The following is a 26197-nucleotide window of genomic DNA, read 5'->3' as shown; positions in this document are numbered from 1 at the left end:
ATAATAGCTTGTCTGCGTCCTCCCAGAGGTTTTTTGGGGATAAAGATGTAATGATATAGGAATAGCTTTGAAGTTATCAGAGGTGGTTGGTTCAAGGTATCATTATAAGGGCAGTTTATAAAAAAATGTGAGATTAGATGCTACTTGAAAATGCTGTGAATTTTGTGAAACTATACTTTACCCTTAAGAAGCACCTATTCATTATGAAGATTTTTACCATGTGAAAGGAAAAAAAAAAAGAAGATTTTAGGTCTGGGGCACAGTGGCTTATGTCTATATTCCTAGCTACTCAGGAGGCTGAGGTGGAAGGACTGCTTGAGCCAGGAAGTTAAAGAAGAAAGAAAAAAGAAAAAAGAAGCAGAGGGAGAGGGGAAGTCGGAGGGAGAGAGGAGATAGAGAGGGAGATTTTAAGACTGTTCATTTTTCTAACTTTTATACAAGAAAATTTTTTTAAATGTAAAAAAAATATTCATTTTTATAGAGATAGGGCTTTACCATGTTGCCCAGGCTGGTCTCAAACTCCCGGGCTCAAATATTCCTCCCACCTTGGCCTCCCAAAGGAGGGAGGATTACAGGCACTAGCCACTGTGCCAGGCCACAAAACATTTGTATAAAGAAAAGACGAGCAAAAAATAACCTTCTATTTTCTTTCTTATCTTTTCTTTCTTTTTTTTTTTTTTGGAGATGGAATCTTGCTCTGTCACCCAGGCTAGAGTGCAATGGTACAATTTTGGCTCACTGCAACCTCTGCCTCCCAGGTTCAAGGTTCAAGCGATTCTCCTGCTTCAGCCTCTTGGGTAGCTGGGACTATAGGCGTGCACCACCATACCCAGCTAATTTTTGTATTTTTAGTAGAGACAGGGTTTCAACCATGTTGGCCAGGATGGTCTCCATCTATCGACCTCATGATATGCCTGCCTCTGCCTACCAAAGTGCTGGGATTACAGGCATGAGCCACCATGCCCAGCTAATAATCTTCTATATTCAACTTGAGAAAAACAGAACCATTTTACGGATCTAAATTATTGTTATTATTATTATTATTTGAGACGGAGTATCTGTTGCCCAGGCTGGAGTGCAGTGGCATGATCTGTGCTTGCTGCAACCTCGGCCTCCCGGGTTCAAGCCGTTCTCCTGCCTCAGCCTCTCAAATAGCTGGGATTACAGGAGTGCGCCACTACACCTGGCTAATTTTTGTATTATTATTTTTATTTTCTTTGAGAGGAAGTGTCATTCGTATTGCCCAGGCTGGAGTGCAATGGTGCAATCTCAACTCACTGCAACCTCCGCCTCCTGGGTTCAAGCGATTCTTCTGCCTCAGTCTCCGGATTGGCTGGGACTATAGGCATGTGCCACCGTGCCCGGCTCATTTTGCATTTTTAGTAGAGACAGTGTTTCTCCATGTTGGTCAGGCTGGTCTTGAACTCCTAACCTTAGGTGATCTGCTGGCTGTGGCCTTGGCCTCCCAAAGTGCTGGGATTACAGGTGTGAGCCAGAACACCCGGCTAATTTTTGTATTTTTAATAGAGACAGGGTTTCACCATATTGGCTGGGCTGGTCTCTAACTCCTGAGCTCCACTGATCCTCCCACCTCAGCCTCCCAAACTACTGGGATTACCAGCATAAGCCACTGCAGCCAGCCACATATATAAATTATTTTTTCAAATTGGATGATAGCACTAATGTTTGTTTTTTTTTTTTTTTTTGAGACGGAGTCTTGCTCTGTACCCCAGAGTGGAGTGCAGTGGCCCGATCTCAGCTCACTGCAACCTCCACCTCTTGGGTTCAAGCAATTCCCCTGCCTCAGCCTCCTTAGCAGCTGGGATTACAGGCGCCTGCCACCAAGCCCAGCTAATTTTTGTGTTTTTAGTAGAAATGGGGTTTCACCATATTAGCCAGGCTTGTCTCAAACTCCTGACCTTGTGATCTGCCTGCCTCGGCCTCCCAAAGTGCTGGGATTACAGGCGTGAGCCACTGAGCCCGGCCAATAGCACTAATTTTTTTATTCTTGTGATCAACTGAATGTTTCCTCCTGAGAAGAGAAATAAAGGTGAGCCTTTTCATTCTGGAGAACTCATTTGCCTCAGCTGGTGTTAGAGTCCCGCATATCTCCTTATTGTCAATTGTCTTTGAGACACACAGTCAAGGACTAGTTAGATAAGTGCTAAAGAACTGACAATTAAAAACAAAACAAGGTCGGTGAGGTGGCTCTTGCCTGTAATCCCAGAACTTTGGGACGCTGAGGTGGGTGTATCACTTGAGGTTAGGGGTTCAAGACCAGCCTGGCCAGTATGGTGAAACCCCATCTCTACTAAAAATACAAAAAAAAAAAAAAAAATATATATATATATTAGCTGGGTGTGGTGGAGTGCACCTGTAATCCCAGCTACTTGGGAGGCTGAGACAGGAGAATTACTTGAACCCAGGAGCTGGAGGTTGCAGTGAGTCTGGGTGACAGAACGAGGCTTCATTTCAAAAAAAAGAAAAACAAAATTTTGAACTTTTCCTCTCCATTCCCCAGCCCTGCTCCACCTACATTTTGTAGGTTTTATTTCCTTATCTTAGGGACTTGATATTGACATGTATCTAATATTTTACAATGACTTCTGCTTAAAACTATTACTTTTGTTTTGTCATATAGTGTATCTGAGGATTGTTTGTCCAAAATTTATCCTAGTCCTTAATTTTATATGATGGTTTTGATGCACTAGAGGCTCCCCACCCTCCATAAGTCAGATTTGATTATCTACAACTTATTTTAATAAAACTATTAAATTGAGTAACAAGGGAGGCCTTCTAAAAGGATTAATCAACAGCTATGAGTTTGCAAACTACTCAAACAAAATTGCCATCTTTATCTGGGATAAGAATAAGAATGATAATTGTTTTCCTAACAAAAATATAGATAATAGTTTTAAATTTTCAACAGTGAATTAATTCCAGAAAAAATGTAAATATAGTAGTAAGACTTTGAGAAAATTGCTTAATTGCTCTGAGCTTCAATTTTCTTGTCTGTAAAATAGGAGTAACAGCATAGTTGTGAGAATGAATTAATTAACTCATAAACATTGTTTATAACAGTGCCCAATACTAAGTATGCCACACAATATTAGCTACAGTTGCTACTTTTGTAAATATAAATATTATTCTGTTTTCAGAGGAAGTTAACTACAGAATGCTGAAGTCAATACAAATAGAAGAACTAAGAACAGTTTAGTAATAGAAACATTTTAATGATGATGAATATTGCTGCCTTATCCAAAGGTATTACCATTTATCCAAGGAATTCAGATAAAAAATGCTTTGTCTCTTAATCGTTATAATTGGAAAACATCCAATCAGGCTAAGCTTCTGATATGTAATATTTCACCGGAACTTGGCTTACATATTATAGAAACAGTTCACAAACACACAATATTCTTTGGCTTAGGCCCTTATTCACAAAATTTAAACATCAGAGACACATATAGGTCATACTTAAAACAGAAAAGTGGCCAGGCACAGTGTCTCATGCCTGTAATCCCAGCACTTTGGGAGGCTGAGGGGGGCGGATCACGAAGTCAGGAGATTGAAATCATCCTGGCCAACAGGGTGAAACCCTGTCTCCACTAAAAATACAAAAATTAGCTGGGCGTGGTGGTACGCGCCTGTAGTCCCAGCTACTTAGGAGGCTGAGGCAGGGGAATCCCTAAACCCGGCAGGCGGGAGGTTGCAGTGAGCTGAGATCACGTCACTGCATTCCAGCCTGGCAACACAGTGAGACATGGTCTCAAAATAAAAAATAAAAAAATTGAAAAAAAAAAAAACCAGAGATGCTATGAAAAGTATTACTCCATAGAGTACGTAGGTGTTGATCCATTTGGCCCCTTATATAAAGAGCTGTTCTTTGGTCTAGAAGACACACGGCAGGTGGACAATGGTCCAAGGCAGAGTAGGGTCAAAATCACTTTTTCCTAGTTCAGTATAATTCTCTAATAAGGTTCCTGTTGCCAAAACAATACACAGAGGCATTCCAATTTGATTAATCTTAAAATGTACACATCAAAAAAACAAAACAAGGAAGGAAAGAGGCCCTTTTTGAAATAGGTTGTCTCAGTTATTTCTTATAGTAATTCTGGAATGTATTACATGTGTGTGCGTAGGCATACACATGCATATGTCTAATTTTGTACATAAGGAAGCTAGCGTTCCTTGTCTGAGAGGCAGATAAGGGAATAAACCATTTTTGCAACTCAGGATCTCACTAGAAGTATTGAAAACAGGATCATGCTTTTTAGAATGCAAGGTGTCCAGTACTTAGAAAAATTTTATTTTATGGGCAATGAAGAGCTCACCCTTCCTCCCTTCCTCCCTCCCTCCTTCCTTCATTCCTTCCTCTATCCCTCCTTCCCTCTTCCCTCCCTTCCTTTCTTACTGATAAATAAAGCTTTAAAACCTGATATTCAGAGGTCGATGACAGCATATCACCAGTTGGTCTTTCGGCTTAACTTTACTGATCTTCAATTCTAGAAAGACCTTAAAGCACTGTACATTTCTGAGCTTTGAGGACTCAGGGTAAACAACTTGGCCTAGGCTTATTTAAAATTGGTACTTGGGAGTCCACATTTATTTATTTACTTGGGTCCAACTCTTGGCTTTCTTTCTTCCTGAATAGGCACTGAAATATTTGTGCCTATTTCAAAGCATTAGTGTGAGACTCAAATAATTAGCCACATAGGAAAACTCTAAATTAGAAAGCGCTGCATAAATGCTAACCTTGGTTGTTATATTTTACAACTTTAAATACTTAATAAGTAATGCCAGTTAATTTCCCAAAAAAGAACCTTGAAAAGTTGCTGCTACATATACCATAGGTATGTCAGATGTTATACAATTTTAGTTATCTCTATTTATCGAACAGTGTACGCTGAATACAAATACCACATGACTGTTGTACATCCTACAGTGTAATTACCAAGCAAATATGTATTCAGCCTGTCAGAAGCCTAATAGAGAGTCTCAGCCTTGGTTATAGACTAAAACTAATAGTGGTAACTATAAACAGTGACAGATTGGATGGCAATCCCTGTGCAGTTTTAATTTGCAGTTTTGTTTCTGGCAGAACCTGTTGGTTTTATGACCAACAATATATTGCAATCCAAGGAAAAAATGGAACCATTATGAGCCATTTTCAAGGGCTGTTTCCCCAAATGCATAACGTAATCACTGAACTGGGAGGCACAATTTCTTCCTGATGTCACATGGTGGAAGCCGTTGTTTATATTATTCCTATTACCATTTTTAAAGACAGGGAGTATGTATAATGCTTCATCCTCCAAAAGGGAGCAGCATGAAAGCAAAGTGCTTATGTGCAGCCAAAAGTTTGCCTTAAAAAAAATAATGGAAAACCCCAAAAAGAAATTCAATTTCAGGGTGTATTCCAAGTGTCAGATGTTTAACAAAAGTTCAGTTTTAATTCATAAACATGGATTGAGGAAACACCTGAAACAACTGAAGATAAGCGACATTACAGAGATCTTAATTTTAATTGAACTGAGAAAATGAACAAATTTACTCTTCCATATTTTAATTATATAAGCCATAAGTTCCTGAGTTATTTAAAAAATGAAAAAAAAAAAAAAAAAAAAAAAAAAAAAAAAAAAAAAAAAAAAAAAAAAAAAAAAAAAAAAAAAAAAAAAAAAAAAAAAAAAACAAAAAAAATGAAACATCAGCCAGGCATGGTGGCTCACACCTGTAACCCCACCACTTTGGGAGGCTGAGGTGGGTGGATTACATGAGGTCAGGAGTTGAAGGCCAGCCTGGCCAACATGGCAAAACCCTATCTCTACCAAAAATACAAAAATTCGTCTGGCATGGTTGCACCCACCTGTAATCCCAGCTACTCAGGAGGCTGAGACAGGAGGATCACTTGAACCTGGAAGGCAGAGATTGCAGTGAGTCAAGATCATACCACTGCACTCCAGCCTGGGTGACAGAGCAAGACTATCTCAAAAAAAAAAAAAGAAAAGAAAAAGAAAAAGAAAAAAGAAATACTTTATTTTCATTTGCTGTTTTCTGGTAGGCTAACAGTGATATTCAAGGACTAATTAAGGTCAGTCATGATGAGTCATGCCTGTAGTCTCAGCATTTTGGGAGGCCGAGGTGGGCAAATCACTTGAACCCAGGAGTTCGAGACTAGCTTGGGCAACATGGTGAAACCCTGTCTCTACAAAATTAGCTGGGGGTGGTGGCACACACCTGTGGTTTCAGCTCCTTGGGAGGATGAGGCAGGAGGATCACTTCAGCCCCAGGAGTCTAGGCTGCAGTGAGCCATGATCGTACTACCTTACTCCAGCCTGTCCAGCCTGAGTGACAGAGTAAGACTTTGTCTCAAATAAAAGACTAGTTGAGATCTGCAAACAGAAGCAATATCTATGCAAAGATATCCATCCTATTGTTTTGCTTCCATCTATTTGTTTTCCATTTAATCATTTTTAGATCTTCAGTTAGATTGATAAAATTGGGAATACCACAATTCAGAAGCACTTCCATTAAAAATTCACAAACTGATAGAAAACATCTCAGAGATATAATTTACTTCATTTAGAGGAAAAATATTGGTCTTATTGACATTCTTATTCAAAATTATAGCATATAGGTCAGGCGCAATGGCTTATGCTTATAATCCCAGCACCTTGGGAGGCCAAGGTGGGTGGATCACTTGAGGTCAGAAGTTGGAGACCAGCCAGGTTGAACTTGAACTCAAACATGGTGAAACCCCATCTCTACTAAAAATATAAAAATTAGCCAGGCATGGCAGCAGGTGCCTGTAATCCCAGCTACCCAGGAGGCTGAGGCAGGAGAATTGCTTGAACCCAGGAAGGGAAGGTTGTAGTGAGCTTAGATCAAGTCACTGCACTCCAGCCTGGGGAACAGAGCAAGGCTTCACTTCGTCTCAAAAGAAAAAAAAAAGTGCAGCATATAAAATCAAAAGGAGACTTTAAAGTTTGGTGAAAAAGTTTTAGGTTGAGTGTGATGGGCCATGTCTATAATCCCAGCACTTTGGGAAGCTGAGGCAGAAGGATTGCTTGAGTCCATGAGTTAAACACCAGCCTGGGCAACATAGTGAGACCCCATCTCTACAAATAAATTAATTAATAAAATAAATCCGCTGTGTAACTTTGGGGAAGTTATACAATCTCTTTGTGCTTACGTTTCCTCATCTGTAAAGTGGGGATAATAATAGCATCTTCTAGCATCAGTGCAGTGGCTCACACCTGTAATCCCAGCACTTTGGGAGGCCGAGGTGGGTGGATCATGTGGTCAAGAGATAGAGACCATTCTGGCCAACACCATGAAACCTGTCTCTACTACAAATACAAAAATTAACTGGGCATGGTGGCACACACCTGTAGTCCCAGCTACTCGGGAGGCTGAGGCAGGAGAATCACTTGAATCTGGGAGGCAGAGGTTACAGCAGGACTCTGTCTAAATAAAATAAAATAAAGGCATCTTCTTTTTAGTATCATGAGGAATAAACGCATTATTAATAATACATTGCAAGCATTTGAAATAGAACATGGCACCTAGAGGGTGTTCAACAAAAGAACTTTGTTATTATTTACTTCAAGATAAATATGTCTAAACTAATATCATTAATACAATATTAACTATCCTAATAAACATATTTTTTTAACTTAACCCCAAATGTGATAGTAACACCTATTGATTTGTCTTTTAAGAGAGACTTTGGAAAAAATGTAGCTGGGAGTATATGCCCCTAACACATCTTACATGTTCAGAACTGTAGGCCTGCAGGCCCAAGTACCATAGTCTGAGATAAAACCCGTTTACTCATTCGATCACTTAAATAACTAATTTTCATAAAGCAACAGGCGATAGTATTTCTAACTTTCTTTAGATGCTAGAAAAAGTAATGGTATCCTCCAAAACCAAGCTGTAGAAGAATAGTCTAAAAGGGAGGAGTTTGAATACAAAACCAAGCTTTAATTTCCTCCTCCAGCTACTGGCTACTGCCTTCCTGGATAGGTGGGATGATATGGTTTGGCTGTGTCCCCACCCAAATCTCAACTTGAATTCCCATGTGTTGTGGGAAGGTCCTGGTGGGAGGTAAATGAATACAGGGTCAAATCTTTCCTGTGCTGTTTTCGTGATAGTGAATAAGTCTCTGATGGTTTTATAAAGAGGAGTTCCCCTGCACAAGCTCTCTCTCTTTGCCTGCTGACATCCATGTACGACGTGACTTGCTCATCTTTGCCTTCTAACATGATTGTGAGGCCTCCAAGTTACATGGAACTGTAAGTTCATTAAACCTTTCTTTTTTGTTGAGATGAAGTCTTGCTCTGTTGCCCAGGCTGGAGTGCAGTGGCGCACTCTCGGCTCACTGCAACCTCCACCTCCCTGGTTCAAGCAATTCTTCTGCCTCAGCCTTCTGAGTAGCTGGGTCTACAGGCATATGCCACCATGCTCGACTACTATTTGTATTTTTAGTAGAGATGGGGTTTCACCATGTTGGCCAGGCTGGTATTGAACTCTTGACCTCAGGTGACTAGCCCACCTCAGTCTCCCAGAGGGCGGCGATGACAGGCGTAAGCCACTGCCCTTGGCTAAACCTCTTTGTTAATAGACATACTTACTCTCGGGTGAGTATGACTTTATCAGCAGGGTGAAAACAGAATAATAGGGCAAGGTTGAAAAATCATCAGTATAACCATTATAAGTCAAGGCCTATTTGTATATATATATATATTTTTAGATGGAGTTTTACTCGTGTTGCCCAGCCTGGAGTGTAATAGTGTGATCTCGGCTTATCACAACCTCCGCCTCCCGGATTCAAGTGATTCTCCTGGCTCAGCCTCCTGAATAATTGGGACTACAAGTACATGCCACCACACCCAGCTCATTTTTGTATTTTTAGTAGAGACAGGGTTTCACCACGTTGGCCAGGATAGTCTTGATAACATGACCTCATGATCCACCCTCCTTGGCCTTCCAAAGTGCTCAGATTACAGGTGTGAGCCACTGTGCCTGGCCTACTGTATTTTTATGAGCTTCCTGGATGACACTGAAGTGCAGGGCAGTAGCAACTGAGGCTGGAACCAGGCAAAGGCCTGATCCTGCATGGCTTTGACCAATAGGGTTACATTGAAGGGTGGGTGAGATATAGTGGCCTGGAAAGACCACTTAAGAGACTAATGTAATAATCTGGATTACTGCCTATGGCTTTCCTGACGTTTCTTATACCTGGTCTCTCAATTCTAGTAACATCCTTTCAAAAAACACATAAGCTATCTTTAGGTGCTAAACCTTCAGGAGAAGCTGTTGACTATGAATTCCCACAAACCACAAGGGCAATCATTCAAATAGGGGTTTTTCTCCCTAGATGGGTTTCAGCAATTTATGGACACTCTAAACTTGTATGCAAAACATGTTACCTATCTATATGTGTGTATTTTTCCAGAGTGATGGTCCACAGTTTTAATCAAATCAGCAAAGAGCTATATGAGCCCCAAAAAGTCAACAACACATGGGGCAGGAGCACATATGACTTTGCTGTAGATCAAATGGGTTGAAAGATACGGTCACTTTGAATACAGTTCCTTTTTTTTTTTTTGAGACAAGAGTCTCACTGTCATTCAAGCTGGAGTGCAGTGGCATGATCTCAGCTCACTGCAACTACTGCCTCCCAGGTTCAAGGGATTCTCCTGCCTCAGCTTCCTGAGTAGCTAAGATTATAGGCACCCACCATCACGCCTGGCTAATTTTTGTATTTTTAGTAGAGATGAGGTTTCACCATGTTGGCCAGGCTGTCTCGAACTCCTGACCACTGGTGATCTGCTTGCCTTGGCCTCCCAAAGTGTTGGGAGTATAGTTGAATATAGTTCTGATATAATGTGTGGGTATTTGAAAAAACTGCCACTTAACTTGAATTCTTGAGTAGTTTCTAATCCTGACAAAATATCAGAATTACCTAAGGATATTAAAAAAGGACTTGGTTTCAAACCTCATCTCAGAATTACTGAATTAGGAGCTATAGGAGAGTACTAAATCTATTTAATTGCAGTCATTTTTGGGAACTATTGAGATATATATATATATATATATATATATATATATATTTTCCCTCAAGACGGCGTCTTGCTCTGTCAGCCAGGCAGGAATGAAATGGTGGGATCTCGGGTCACTGCAACCTCCGCCTCCTGAGTTCAAGCCATTCTTCTGCCTCAGCCTCCCAAGTAGTTGGGATTATACGTGCGCCCCACCATGCCCGGCTAATGTTTTGTATTTTTAGTAGAGATGGGATTTCACCATGTTGGTCAGGCTGGTGTCGAACTCTTGACCTCGTGATCCGCCCGCCTTGGCCTCCAGAGTGCTTGGATTATAGGCATGAGCCACCATACCCAGCCAATCCTTTTTTAATAGTGCTGTTTCTACCTAAGGTTTCTGGGCCAAGGTGAAAATTATTCTAAATTACCTTATCTCAGCACTTGAATGGATATACTTTTTAAAGAAAGAGGTTTCCTGGTTTGGCAAAATTATTTTTACTCTCATATGAACCTGGCCCTCCTATGAATAGCCTTCTTATTTTCCTCTCCTTATGTTATCTGCTCCACATCTGGTACCCAGTAAGAGGCAGAAACAGCATATTATCAACCACGCTAAGAAAGAAACATAAGGCTCTTAGAAATCTTGGATCTCATTTATTGTACTGTTAAAGGCGTACTCTGGAATATCTGAAAAGCTTTAGATGATTAAAAATGAAATATAAGAATGTGTTCTCCTAGATAATTATGAAAGAAGAAAAGAAACCTTTTGTGTATTATGGGGCTTCAGTATCTCCAAGGACAGCTTGGAATTGCAGCAGGAATATTATGATATTCAGAAGGACTGATTATATAGGATTGATGCAGTATTTGGTATTATTTCTTGTTCTGTCAGATTTAATAATGTAAATTTGACATAGTTAAGTATTCTGAATAATAGAAAAGAAATTGCTGTTTTGCTGCAAACTTTCTAAAAAAGAAACATTTTTAAATAAGTTCCACAAAAAGGAAAAAAATCTAATTTTTAAAACATATTTTTTCCGGGATTACAGCTATAATCCTCCAGCAAGTTTTACTTTACACCTACCTTCCTCTCATTTGTATTTCTCCTTCCACTTCTCATGTTTCTCTTTTCCCCATCTCTGCATCCTTTGGTTGTCCTTTTCTTCTGCCACTAATCTCAGCTTCTGCCTTGGAGCTGTGAGTCCACAGCATTGCAGAGCTTGGCAGAGACTCTCAGGAGTGAAAACGCATGATCCGGCTGGGCAGGTGGCTCATGCCTGTGATCCCAGCACTTTGGGAGGCTGAAGCGGGTGGATCACGAGGTCAGGAGTTTGAGACCAGTCTGACCAACATGGTGAAATCCTGTCTCTACTAAAAATAGAAAATATAGCCAGGCATGGTGGCATGCACCTGTAATCCCAGCTACTCAGGAGGCTGAAGCAGGAGAATCACTTGAACCTGAGAGGTGGAAGTTGCAATGAGCGGAGATAGTATCAATGCATTCCAGCCTGGGCAACAGAGCAAGACTCCGTCTTTCAAAAAAGGAAACGTGTGCTCCTTCCTTAAGGATGTCCAAGAAAAAGGAATGAGCAGGAGTTTGAAGGGTGTATAGGCTGCTTGTACAATTTTCAATCCCTTCCTTTCCACGGAATCCCTGTTGTCTCTTTGCATTATTGGGGTTGTCTTCCAATTTTAAGTTTTTTTTCTTACTTAATGTATACTTTATTATTGTTGTGGTAATTAACAAAGTATCAGACCCTTCTAGGTGTAGTCATCTAAAATGCTGTCAGGGAAAGAAATTAAGACCGTCTGCTTTTCTTTCTTTTTTTTTTTTTTTAGATGGAGTCTCGCTCTGTTGCCCAGACTGGAGTGCAGTGGTATGATCTCGGCTCACTGCAACCTCTGTCTCCTGGGTTCAAGCAATTCTCCTGCCATAGTCTCCCGAGTAGCTGGGACTACAGGCGTGTGCCACTATGCCTGGCTAATTTTTTGTATTTTTAGTAGAGACGCGGTTTCACCATGTTAGCCAGGATAGTCTCAATCTCCTGAACTTGTGTGATCTGCCTGCTTGGCCTCCCAAAGTGCTGGGATTACAGGAGTGAGCCACTGCACCCACCTAACTGTATGCTTTTCTAACATACTTAGGAGTTTAAAGAAAATTAAACAATGACAGTAAGATCTTCAGTCAGAGGAAGTGTTTACTGATGGAAACTGAAAATACTGGAGTCAAATAAAAATATAGTATAATTTGCATGAAAAAACGTACCAGATCTCAAGCTGACTTCCCATCTTATGTGATATGTTTCTTCTCCCTACATTTAGCACTACAGTGTGGGAGAAAATAGTTTAAGGGTTGTCCATTGAAAACATGCTTTTCTCTAAAGCAATTGTTCTCAAAGGGCTGATTTTGCTCTCCTCCTCCAGGATATCTGGAGACATTTTTAGTTGTCAAAACTGGAAAGCTGCTGCTGGTATCTGGTGGGTCAAAGCCAGGGGTGCCACTAAGCATCTTATAATGTACCCCCTCTTCCCTACACTTTCCCCTTTGCTGTTTAATAATTATTTCACCAATATTTCAAGAGCGCTGAGGTTGTAAAACCCTGTTGTAGATGGCGGCTGTGCCCTGCTACGTGACTTGCTGCTGGGTTCCTGTGTACCATCAGGAAATGCGTCCATGGGCCTGATGCTGACTCACAGATGACAATTGTGCTACCTTTGGGAAAACTGGCTATGCTTGTTAGACTTGATGGGTGTTTATGTGTCTGTCAGACACTTGGTTTGTAATGGAAAGTGAAATGGAGTTTGTTAAGCACAGGCTGGGATGGAGCACATCTATTTAAAGAACACTAGACTGTGAGTCAGCAGCCCTGGCTCTGCCTTAGCTAAGGGTTTGAACAAGCCACCTCACCCTTCCGGGCCTTGGTCTTCTCATCTATTATATAAGGGTTTGAATGAGCTTCTCTTCCAAAATTGTATGACCAAATAACAACAACAACAACAACAATAAAAATACCTCACAGTTAAATGGAACAGTTTATCATAGTTCAGGTTGAACATCTTGATTTGTAATTCCTTAAAATTTTTCTCGTCAAAAACAAGACTCATCTTTAAATATCTGCACTCAAGATTTATTGTCTTGCATAAGCTTTATATCCTAGGAAAACAGAACATTCCTTTGTGTTTAAAGGTTGCCCCTCTGCCTTGCACGTCTTAGAAAAATCTAATCTGTCTAGCCGGTTGTTTGACCACTTACCCTGAAGAATTGTCTGAGTTTTTCTGCCAGACACACACCAACACATCTGAAGGCTAAAGCATCCTGGAAAAAGGACTAGGTTCCAATCAGGTCTCAGGAGAGCCACCGGGGATTGTGGCTCTCCTGCACGGTCATGACCTCAGCTCTTACCCTACACCACTCCCTTCTCTGAAAACTTTCTGGATAGATGCATTGGTCTGACTCATCACTACCCAGAAGTTTGTAAGAGGATATGAGGAAAAGAAAAGGAAACAGGATTAAATAGTTACTGATTGCTCAGCACATACCATGCACTTTACAAATGTTATCTGACTTAATCAGTGAAAATACCTGTTGAGGTGGGTAATACTAACATCCCTTCACAGATGAAAACTGGGGCTCAGAAAAGTTGAGTTATTCATAAGTAATAGGAAACCTGAATCAAGGGGCCTTAAATAATAAATGGATTTATTCGATCACATGACTCAGAAGTCCAGAGGTAAAGGCAGAAGTAGAGCTTGGTCCCACACCTTAATAAATATCACCATTGTTCCCATTTCTCTCTAGTTCTCTCTTGAGTTTTCTGAAGCATTGTCTTTGGACCACATCGTGCCTCCCAGAGGTTCTAGCCTCTACCCTTCAAGAACTCCCACCTCATAGCTCTTGAGTACACTGTGGTTCCCACATAAGTACTGGGATTTACGCGCTCTCACCAGCTCTTTTTGAGTTACATGCTTCTCCCTGGACTAATCACTCTGTGTTGAGGGGGATGAGTTGGTGCTGGGAAATGTTGATCAGGCAGGGCCCATTCCCGGAGGTGTCGGATCAAAGGTACAAATTAGAAGTGGATCAAATTCCTTTGTATATTGTTAGAAAAAAATAATTGAAAAACCAGGTATTGAGGTGGTAACTCAAAAGCTGCCCACCAGCAGGGGTTAGGAAAGGCCTGGAGTGTCGAGTACAAAAATGCTTTTTTTTTTGAGGTGAAGTTTTGCTCTTGTCACCCAGGCTGGAGTGCAGTGGCATGATCTTGACTCACTGCAATCTCTGCCTCTCAGATTCAAGTGATTCTCCTCCCTCAGCCTCCCAAGTAGCAGAGATTACAGGTGCCGGCCACCTTGCCCAGCTAATTTTTTTTCTTTTAGTAGATACTAGATTTCACCATGTTGGCCAGGCTGGTCTTGAACTCCTGACCTAAGGTAATCTACCCATCTTGGCCTCCCAAAGTGCTGGGATTACAGGCATGAGCCACCACACCAGGCCAAAAATGCTTTCTTTCTTTCCTTTTTTTTTTGAGACAGAGTCTTGCTCCCAGGCTAGACTGCAACCTCTGCCTCCTGGGTTCAATCTATTCTCCTGCCTTAGCCTCCTAAATTGCTGGGATTATAGGCATGTGCCACCACGCCCAGCTAATTTTTGGTAGAGACAAGGTTTCATCATGTTGGCCAGTCTGGTCTCTAACTCCCGACCTCAAGTGATCTGCCCGCCTTGGCCTCCCAAAGTGCTGGGATTATAGGCATGAGCCACTGTGCCTGGCCCAAAAATGCTTTTTAAATAAATTGAAAACAAATTTTAAATTCAAACATCAGATAAACAGAAAGAGACTTGCCAGAATCTGAGCTACAGGTCTTCAACTCCCAATTAAATTCTAGAAACTCCAGAGATTTTGTTACTAATCTACAGTTTTTTTAATTTAGTGATATTAGATGAGATATTAGATATTATTTAGATAAGGCATGGAGACAGTCCCACTAAGTATGTTTTCTTCACTGCTCATATTACTGAACACATTTTTTTCATTGTTTGGTGGAAGTCGGTAGATACGGGGTTTCACCATCTTGGCCAGGCTGGTCTTGAACTCCTGACTTTGTGATCCACCAGCTTCAGCCTCCCATAGTGCTGGGATTACAGGCCTGGGCCACTGCACCCAGTCCAAATATTAATTCTTGATTTACTTCAATCTACCTTTAGACTACAAAGGTAGAAATAATTAAAAGCAAAACAAAACAGAACTACTCCTTTATAATGTTACTTTTTTTTTTTTTTTTTTTNTTTTGAGATGGAGTCTTGCTCTGTTGCCCAGGATGCAGTGGCATGATCTTGGCTCATTGCAACCTCTGCCTCCCGAGTTCGAGATTCTCCTGCCTCAGCCTCCCAAGTAGCTGTGATTACAGGTGCATGCCACCATTCTTGGCTAATTTTTCTATTTTTAGTAGAGGCGAGGTTTCACCATGTTGGCCAGGCTAGTCTTGAACTCCTGACCTCAGGTGATCCACCTGCCTTGGCCTCCCAAAGTGCTGGGATTACAGGCCTGAGCAACTGCCCCTGGCTGTTTTGTTTTTTTGAGACAGGGTCTCCTTTTGTCACCCAGGCTGTAGTACATTGGCAGTCATAGCTCACTGCAGACTCAAATTCCTTGGCTCAAGTGACCCTCCCAGGTAGCTGGGACTATAGGTGTAAGGCACTGCTCAGGTAATTTTTTTTTTTTGAGACAGGGTCTTACTCTGTTACACCGAGTGGAGTATAGTGGCGTGATCTTGACTCACTGCAGCCTCTGCCTCCCAGGTTCAAGCAATTTCCATGCCTCAGCCTCCCGAGTACCTGGGATTACAAGTGCATGCCACCACACCCAGCTAATTTTTGTATTTTTAGTAGAGCCGGAGTTTCTCCATGTTGCCCAGGCTGGTCTTGAACTCCTGGGCTCAAGCAATCCACCTGCCTTGGACTCCCAAAGCACTGGGATTAAAGGTTTGAGCCACCATGCCCTGCCCCTCAGCTAATTTTTTAATTTTAATTTTCGTAGATGCAGGGTCTTGCTATGTTGCCCAGGCTGGTCTCAAACTCCTGGCCTCAAGCGATCCTCCCACCTTGGCCTCCCAGAGTTTTGGTTTTACAGGCATAAGCCACTGCACCCAGCCCAATATTACCTTTTAAAACAGAAAACAGGCCAGGCTTATGCCTGCAATTTCAGCACTTTGGGAGGCTGAGGCAGGTAGACTGCTTGAGTCCAGGAGTTTGAGACCAAATTGGGCAACATTGCAAGACACTATCTCTATTTAAAAAAAAAAAAAAGAAGAAGAAAAGAAGACAGAAAACAGATTATAGCACTAAAATGATGAATTCTCTTTGTCAACCTGGTTAGAAACACTTCTTGCCTGTGGGCTAGAGTCGCACTAGGCCTATTGCTGCTTCGAACCTTGGGCAGTCTGGTCCAGTTCGGGGGATCACAGTTCAAATGACCAAGATGCTGACCAGCACAATGGGAGAAGAACACTGCCATAGTGGAAGGCCTCCAAACGAAGCCATAGAGAGGGGATGGGGGACACAACCAACTGTCTGGATTTGTTGAAGTAACTTGGATATTAATTTACAAATGATCACACTATTTCTTTTCCCAAATATCCAAAAAGTTAACTTGACATAGAGAACTAAGTTTTCTTATTCTGTAGAATCTTAAGAAAAACCAAAAGCAGTAGATAAAGGCTACAGTAATGTAGTAATGTAGGCTTTGGGTCACTGTTGGGCAGTTTTCAAATAAGTGGCAGCTCAAGAGACTGGTTAAGCAGACCAATTATAGAGTCAGAGAGTCGTGGGTTTAAATATTTTCTCCCCCATATACTAATTGTATAAGCTTGGCAAGATGTTTAACCACTCTGAACCTCAATTTCCCTGTCTGATAAGTAGGAAAAATAATATATAACTTGCAGTGTTATAATGATCAAATGAGTCAGTGTAGGCTAAATGCTAAGTGTAGCAACTGGCCTTGATAAGGATTCGACAAATGGTGGCTCAATAGTTGTTTCATAATCATCATCACACTGTAACTATTATTTATCAGAAGTATCCAATGGTAAAAATTCCTGGCTTTGAAAACAGTAATGTCAGCCATCACTTGAGGTATTCAAGTAGATTCTTAAGGTGTAAGGAGTATGGGCTTGAAGTAATCTGGTTTGGACTTGAATTTTAGTTCTAACACTTACCAGCTCTGTTACCTTGAATACGGTATTTGATTTGCATAACTTTCAATTTTCTTATCTTAAATTAGAATAATATTTTTCAAAATAAACACAAATATGTTTTTCCTTAGTAATAAATAATCAAAACAAGAACAAAATGTCTCGAGCATGTATTAGTACCAGCACTATTCTAAATGCTGGGGAGTCAAAACAGACAAACAAACTAACACCTCATTCCTTCTTCCATTCCTGAAAGACAACTTAGCCAAAATATGGTAGCAATTAAACAAAAATTCAAACTTGCCATGGGTAGTAATTTTAAAGTCTAGATTTGTCTTTTTCAAATGCCAATCCATGAATGAGGGTGAGGATTGCCTGCAGTTAAATGAAAGATTACTTTGAAAAGTCCAAATTCTTGGGCTCACCTTTGGAAATCATGAGTCAGTAATCTAGGGTGGCGCCTAGAAATTTGTAACTGTCCAGGGATCCTGTTGCATAGCTGGGTTGATAACCAATGCTATATATTATTCTACATGTCTTCCAACTAGGAGTTTCTACAATTCTAGGGAATTTTCTAAATAAAAATAGGTTCTTGATGGATAAATTTTCCAGTTTGTAGCCATGGAGAGTTCCTCCTTCTAATTGATTACAGAAAGAGACATAAGATTGGTGGAATCTATTGTATTTGCGCTATAGAAAAGATTCACCTATGCTTTCTAAAGGATTTGTCCAAATTGAGCAGTATAGTCACCTCTGTAGTCGCCTAATCTCTTCCCTAATAAATGAAGAAGAGAGATGAAGAAACCAACTGAACAAGTTCAAAACCTGAGTTCACGCCAATCCCTCAGCCTCCAGGATATATAATGGGTAACACGAATAAATAAAAAGGTGCAAGAATGTCATTTATATAGAGTTTGTCAAACAAATGGGTATGAAAACTCTACCTCCACCTCAGTCATGCAGGGCTGTGCTATTTACAAAACACAAGAGAAGCAACATCTGCATCCAAGGAATGTTTTGTCTGTGAGAAACATCCTTAATTGCAGTCCACATACAATTGGAAAAGGATGAATTTTCAGCTCAGAGCATAATCTTTAGGAAGAAAAAACAACTGATTGGGAAAGTGGATCAAGGACCCTGACTCAAGTTCTGCAAAGCCAGGTATCACAAAGAGCTCTGTTCCTAAATTGAGTGGCAGTGCCATAGGGTGTGGGTGACAAAGGAAAAGGTAACGTGTGTGTTTTACATATATGTTTCTGTGTTTACTCACATTTATTTATTTATTTATGTTTGAGACAGGGTCTCACTCTCTCGCCCTGGCTGGAGGGAGTGCAGTGGTGCTGTCACGGCTCACTGCAGCCTCAATCTCCTGGGTTCAAGCCATCCTCCCATTTCAACTTCTGCAGTAGCTAGGACTACGTGTACATACCACCAAGCCTAGCTAATTTTTTAATTACTCACTGTGTTTCCCAGGCTGGGTTTACTCACATGCACCCACTCTTTTACACACCTACATAAATGTACGTATCCCAAGACCGTATCTACATAATATGTATTTCAAGACCATACCTACATAAATAATTTTAATAAATCATCAGTCTGTTACTCCTTGACTAATTATATGGACAGAAGAGTTTTCTCAAGTTTTAGAACAGAATATGGAGGGAAAAATATTATGAAATAAGAATTTCATAATTCTTAGTTGGGATTTGACTCATAGTCAAAATAATTTCCTGTATTGTGGGCTTTCTCTTTCTCTCTGAAAACAAAGTTTGGGAAATGAGAAATCCTTTTTCATGAAAGCAAGCATACATATTTTGGTTCCTTAGATTTTATTATGGTATAAACACCTAAAAGAGATATAAATGTTGTGAAACTCCAAAATAGCTGGAAGGCAGAAGTGCACTGGGGAATTTTTCAGTATACACTTTGACAGCAATGGTGGCGGAATGTTGAACAGGGAATCCAGGAATGACACTTGGTAACTAATTCTCAAGAGAAGGGGATGAGTCAAATGTTTCTAAAGAAGCAGAGCAGTGTTAAGTATCAGAATAAGAAAATAATTATTGTGTAAGATAAAGGAATGGAAAACTGACTTATTGAGAAGGAAAGGCCTTTACAAAACTGTAGTGGACTTAAAAAGACTTAAAAAATGTATTATAAGCACCAAGTGATAATAAAAACATCTGTGAATCTTTGCCCAAATAACAGATTAAAAAAAATAGAAATTGAACAGAGAACAGAAACCTTGGAGTTTTTATACAACGAAGAGCTGCTTTTTCAGCTGTACTTTATCCCCAGTTACAGGAAGGGAAACAGATTCTTTGGGTGCCATCTAGTGATTAAGTGGAGGAAGGCAACCAAAAGAGTGAATTTTCCTCGAGTTTTGGTATTTCCCATATAGGAAAATTTAGTATAATGAAACATTTGTGTTTCAGGGTTAACACGCTAGTTTGAAACTTATTAAGGAAATTAACATTAACTAGCATAAACAATGTGACTTGGAGAAGGAAGGGACTTTTGCCTCTCAATTTTGCTCAACCGTTAGCATCTAGAATGGCATCAGCATATTGCGTTAAATTTATGTGAACCTATTTAAAACAAAATGAATAGGCCAGGTGCAGTGACTCATGCCTGTAATCCCAGCACTTTGGCAGGCCGAGGCAAGTAGATCACTAGAGGTCAGGAGTTAGAGCCCAGCCTGGCCAACATGGTGAAACCCTGTCTCTACTAAAAATACAAAAATTAGCCTGGCATGGTGGCGTGCACCTGTAATCCCAGCTACTCAGGAGGCTGAAGCATAAGACTCATTTGAACCCAGGAGGAGGATGTTGCAGTGAGCTGAGATCATACCACTGCACTCCAGTTTATATGACAGAGCAAGACTACATTTCTAAATAAATAAATAATTGGAGACAAAAATGACAGGATTTTAGAGACTATATATGTCTTGTAATGTAATGCCTACATTATTTGAAAGGATAACACAACTTTTATAAATCATTTGAAATAACAAAATTAGAATTCATTACACTAAGGCATTGTCACTGTTGTAGATTCCTCAAAATCACATTGGGAATCTTTGTAGAGTTTGGCATGGGATATCAGAAAACCTAGGAGTTTCTCATCCTGGAAGCAAAGGAACATAAGGAAGAAATGCTTTCCTTTCTGCCTCTTGACATTGGTTTCTCACAACACACTGCCTGGAACTGCTATAGTCATCTTGTGACCATGAGGTGAATGAATTCACACACAAAGAATGACAAAATTAACAGGTGGGAAGATAGGCATTTATAACATTGTTGAGACATTAACCAGAGGCTTTCCTACCTTGAACTTTTTATTATATGGATAATAAAGTTTCTCTTTTTAAACCCAAATCTTTTTTGTCAACAAAATGCATAATCTTCCCACTACGTTATATAGCCTCCAAGTTAGTTAAGATATCCTGATTCCTTTTACAGACATCAGTAAGAAATCTGTTAATAGCATCAACAGATTATAATCTAAGGCAATATAAACAGAAAAGATTACTGGATAATCCAGTATTTTATTTATAGGTAACAGCCAAACCACTCACAATCATGAGAAGTACTATTTTAGAAGGAAGCCTGAACACAGACATTGAAATGTTTTCAATGTATCCAAGACCTCAAGCAGGGGATATTTAAAATACTACTTTGAGAAGGAACAAAAATAGTGAGGCCTATACGTGATTTGTTATGAATGTAGCTAGCTTTAGTAATAGCTCCCTAATAGTAAGTGGGTCTGTTTTTGTCACGAGTCTGTTGAGAAGAGATGGTAGAGGGAGTTACCTCACTATTCCCTTCTCCCCAAAAGAAGGGGAGAAGAGGAAATGTAGTGGGGAGGGAAATAACTGACACAGAGTAAACAGTACCTTGTAAAGCAGCCAAAACTGGCCCCTTACCAAGTTTTTATCTAACTAAAGGATATCTAGTAAGACCATTACTAATTATGAACTAATTATTTTGGTGTACATCATTCACTAATTGGCATAAACAGCCAGATTATTAGAAACTGAGAAAGCAAGTAGAAAACAGAAAACGAGTTATCATGTTTCTCAGAACTGTAAATGCAAGGGTCTCTCCTACCGTAAACGTAACTTTCTAATAACCGATTTATAATCACACACACTCTTTAAGATATAACAGTCCTTAGAACCTTTAAGTGTTATACAGTCTTGCATCAGCATCGGGAAGTTTACCTCGTGGCAGTACCCATTACTTTTAGTATGTTCGAGACGAGACACCCAAAGCAAAAAACGATTAAATGTCCTGCCCAAGATGGCAACTAAGAACCCAACCTTACTAATGCTAAACTACCACAGCTCACTGGTTTCATAATACGTGCACAAGGTTCCCTGAAAACAGAAATGCAATTTACTAATGGTACGTAGCTTACAAGTCTACCGGGCTTCTCTTTTCAGCGGAACACACAACAGGAAGAAAGAGTCCACGAATCCTCAAAAGTGCTTTTTACTTCCCCTTAAGGTAAAGACCACGTGTAGAGCGTACATTAACCTTGGCTATGCAGCCCTGCAAAGGAGAGGTGCTCCCGCCTCTACATTTCCCACCCCGCGTCTCTGCCCTAGTGCTCTTCCCCTCACAGCTGGCGACCCTAGAGGTTATTTATTCCTTGAAGGGAAACTGAGGGAGGCCGGAAGTGACTGAGATCCAAAACCCAGAAAAAAAGCAGCAGACACTTAAGCACCGGAAGCGATTCCCTCCTCTATCCCGGGCGCTGTCTGGCGGCCTCGGAGCGCAGAAAGCTGAGATACAGGGGAGCGTTTTCACGGCTTCGGACCTCAATCTGAATTCACTCCAATGCCAAGCGCGGGCCGAAGTACTCACGCCACTACCGCCTGGGCACGCCAGTCTCGAGCTGAATCCAGGCTGGGACTAAGGGGAGATGCCAGGCCTCTCAGCCTGCGCACCACAGTGCAGCGGCGCCCGGGCCTACCTGCGACCAGAACACAGACGCCAATCCCAATCGCCTCTCGCATGCCGGAAGCGTCTGTAGGCCCCAGACGACACAGGTAGATCCGTTGACTTACGAAATCCTGTCAGAAATTACCTTTGAGGCGGCCTTCTGAGAGCCCCCTGTTGTTTTCTCCGCCATCTTGAGCTTTGCCCCTCCTTTGGCGGCCAGGTTCTCTTTTTAAAAGTGATTTAGAGATAATTTTTCTTTTGCTTGCAGCTGAAAACATTTTAGCTAAAACATCCAAGTGGGAGATAAAAAATAATAAGAAATATTTGTTTAAACTAACGGAAAAGAGAATTAATATAAAAAGAATATTTTATTTAAATAATTTTTTTGAAATTAGTGTTTTTTTGTTTGTTTTTGACACAGAGACTTACTCTGTCACCCAGGTTGGAGTGCAGTGGCATGATCTCGGCTTACCTCCACACCGCCCCTGTTCAAGTGATTCAAGTGTCTCAGCCTCCCAAGTGGCTGGGACTACGGGCACGTACTGCCACGCCCAGCTAATTTTTTGTATTTTTAGAGGAGACTGGGTTTTGCCATGTTGGCCAGGCTGGTCTGGAACCCCTGGCCTCAAGTGATCCTTCCGCCTCAAACTGCCTGGGTTTAAAGGTGTGAGCCACCACGCCTGGCCAGAATATTTATTTTAAATAAATACGAGGCATAATTCTGCATTTTATACAATCAACAGATGGAATATTGAAGACAAATCTAACAAAATGTATTTGGTAAACTTTCAATTGAGACCAGGAGGAGCTAAATACCATAGAACAATTTAAAAAGACACGAAAACAAAAACTGCTTACCATTTCAGGGGTGCTATAATTTAATGGACTCTTAAGCTACAAGAACTTTCTCAAATGCTCTATCATGCAAACAAAAAACCAAGTAAGCCAAACTTCTGCATACAGCATCTACGTTGTGCTAGCTTTCTGGCTACTTAAACTGGCACTCTGGTGTTTTTAAACACTGGTATAAGATGTTGATTCAAATTTACTTTGATTTTCCCACCTCAGGTTAGGGTAGTTCCCTGCCAAAGGTAATTTTCGATACTGAATCACAAATGTCATTTACAAAGTGAGTTTCTCTCATAAAACATATAAATTTACCTTTTAGCACTCTACCTTAAATTTCTGGAAACTAAATCAGAATGAATAAAAAGAAAATCTAAGTTGAATGAAAAATTAAAAGTGAAAATAGCTTACAGTTTTAAGTTCAAGGAAAAGATGAAAAGAATAGAAACGTGGTGTGTGGTTTTTTTTTTTTGAGAGACAAAATCTCACTCTGTTGCCCAGGCTGGAGAGCAGTGGCATGATCTTGACTCCCTGGAACCTCCACTTTCCAGGTTCAAGTGGTTCTCCTGCCTCAGCCTCCAGAGTAGCTGCGATTACAGGTGCCTGCCACCATGCCCATCTAAGTTGTATATTTTTACTGGAGGTGGGGTTTCACCATGTTGGCTAGGTTGGTTTCGAATTTCTGACCTCAGATAATCTATCCACCTTTTCCTCCCAAAGTGTTGAGAGTACAGGCATGAGCCACTGCTACCAGCCTGAAACATTTTAGAAGTTAATTTTGATTTTAATAAGTATAAATTTTGCCAGGTGTGGTGGCTCATGCCTGTAATCCTACCACTTTGGGAGGCTGAGGCGGGTGAATCACCTGAGGTCAGGAGTTCGAGACCAGCCTGGCCAACATGGTAAAACCCCATCTCTACTAAAAATACAAAAATTAGCCAAGCATGGTGGGGGGCTCCTGTAATCCCAGCTACTTAGGAGGCTGAGGCGGGAGAATCACTTGAACCCGGGAGGCAGAGGTTGCAGTGAGCTGAGATCATACCCCTGCATTCCAGCCTGGGCAACAGAGTGAGACTCTGCCTGAAAAAAAAAAAAAAAAAAAAAAAAAAAGTATAAATTTTTTGGATTAAAAAAATAAATTTTTTGGATTAAATTTGTATATCAAGACTTGGAAGTTAATAGCTATTTGCATTTATTGTTTCTCAGCAAACACACGCAGGCACATACACAAAACAAAAGCACACAGAAATGGAAGCTCTTTTTTGGACAATAATCTGATCACTATCATTTCCTCTTAAATAATTTTTTGGGTAAGATAATTAAAAAGTAGCCAGTTTATTCTTTTTTCACCTTTCTTTAGAAGTAGTGAATCAGGCCAGACACAGTGGTTCACACCTGTAATCCCAGCACTTTGGGAGGCTGAAGTGAGAGAATTGTTTGAGTTCAGGAATTTGAAACCAGTCTGGGCAACATGACTAAACCCCGTTTCTACAGAAAAAAAAAAAAAATACAAAAATAAGCTGGGTGTGGCGGCATGCACCTGTAATCCCAGCTACTCAGGAAGCTAAGGCAGGAGGACTGCTTGAGCCCGAGAGGTCAAAGCTGCAGTAATCTGTGATTGTGCCACTGCACTCCAATCTGGGCAACAGAGAGATTGGGACCCTGTCTTAAAAAATAATAATAGCAACTGATAACAGGGAGGAACTGATTGACTGATAATACCATCAAACATCTTGCAATCGTTTATCATTTCCATTTCATTATTAAAACCATTTAATTTCCCATCCAATCAACTTAAAGTAAAATTGAACTCCATTCCTTGGGTTTATGAAAGTATGTTTTACCATTTGATAAACTTTAATGACGTAGCCCTGTTCATTTTCTATCATTTCAAAACTGTAGTTATTTCTGCCACTATTTCACTATGATCAATAGAGTTATAAATTTCAAGTCTGAAAGGATTTAGATGTGAAAATCATCTTTGTATCACAGCTAAGAAACAAACATTCCCAGAATCTTTTTATTGTACAGAAATTGTCAGAGTATGGTAAAGTATGTGGTATATTTCACTAACCTCATAGATGTCTCTTTTACTTCTCTACAATTTTGTCATAAATAATAATAAACCAAACAATTATTATACCTTTACAACACATCTGTGAGATAGGTATAGTATTATTCCTATTCTACAAATGGAGAAACTGAGGCTTCAGTTGAAGAATAGCTTTTCAGAGGTCACATAGCTATCAAATATCAAGATCGGGACTTGAACCCAGACCAACTGAGAATAAAACTCTAGCAAATAAGCAAATCATCTTAATTTCTTTGCTCTGATGAGATAATAGTTATTTTAATTTGCTTTTTAAAAATCACATCAGAAAGGATCACTCATATATTGCTGTGGGAATGTGAAATGGTCCAGCTAACTCTGGCAATTTTGCAATTTCTTGTAAAACTAAACATGCAATTACCATATGGCTAGGCAATTACACCCTTGGGGATTTAGCCCAGAAAAAGGAAACCTGTGTTCAGGCAAAAACCTGTACACGAATGATCATAGTGGCTTCATAATAGCCCCCAATTGGAAACAACCCACATGTTCCTCTGCAGGTGAATGGTTAAACAAACTGTGGTACATTCATACCATGAAAAACTATTCAGCAATATAAATAAATGGACTGTTTGTACACACAGCAGCTTGGGTAGACCTCAAAGGAGTTACGTTGAGTGAAAAAAGCCACTCCCCAAAGGTGAGGTACTGCTTTCAGTTGCATGATATTTTTGAAATGACAAAAATTACAGAAACAGAGAACAGATTAGTGGTTGCTCAGTGGTTAGGGGTGGGTTACCTGGCAGGAAGTCAGTAGATATGGTTATAACAGGGCAGTACCAGGGATCCTTGTGGTGATATAACTCTTCTGTATCATTATTGTAGCAGTAGATGCATCTACTAACAAACTTACCTGTGATAAAAAACAGAACTAAACACACACATATACACAACTGGAAAAATCTGGATAAACTCCATCAATGTCAATGTCCTGCTTGTAATTTTGTATTATATTTTATTTATTAATTTTGTAGTATGTTTTATGTTATTATTTGGGGAAAACTGCGTAAAGAGTACATGGGACCTCTCCATGATATTTCTTTCTTTTTTTTTTTTTT

The sequence above is a fragment of the Cebus imitator genome, unplaced genomic scaffold, assembly GCF_001604975.1.
Source record: "Cebus imitator isolate Cc_AM_T3 unplaced genomic scaffold, Cebus_imitator-1.0 Scaffold25, whole genome shotgun sequence".
Taxonomy (NCBI): domain Eukaryota; kingdom Metazoa; phylum Chordata; class Mammalia; order Primates; family Cebidae; genus Cebus; species Cebus imitator.
The sequence above is the reverse complement of the archived record's forward strand: the minus strand, read 5'-3'. Positions refer to the sequence as shown.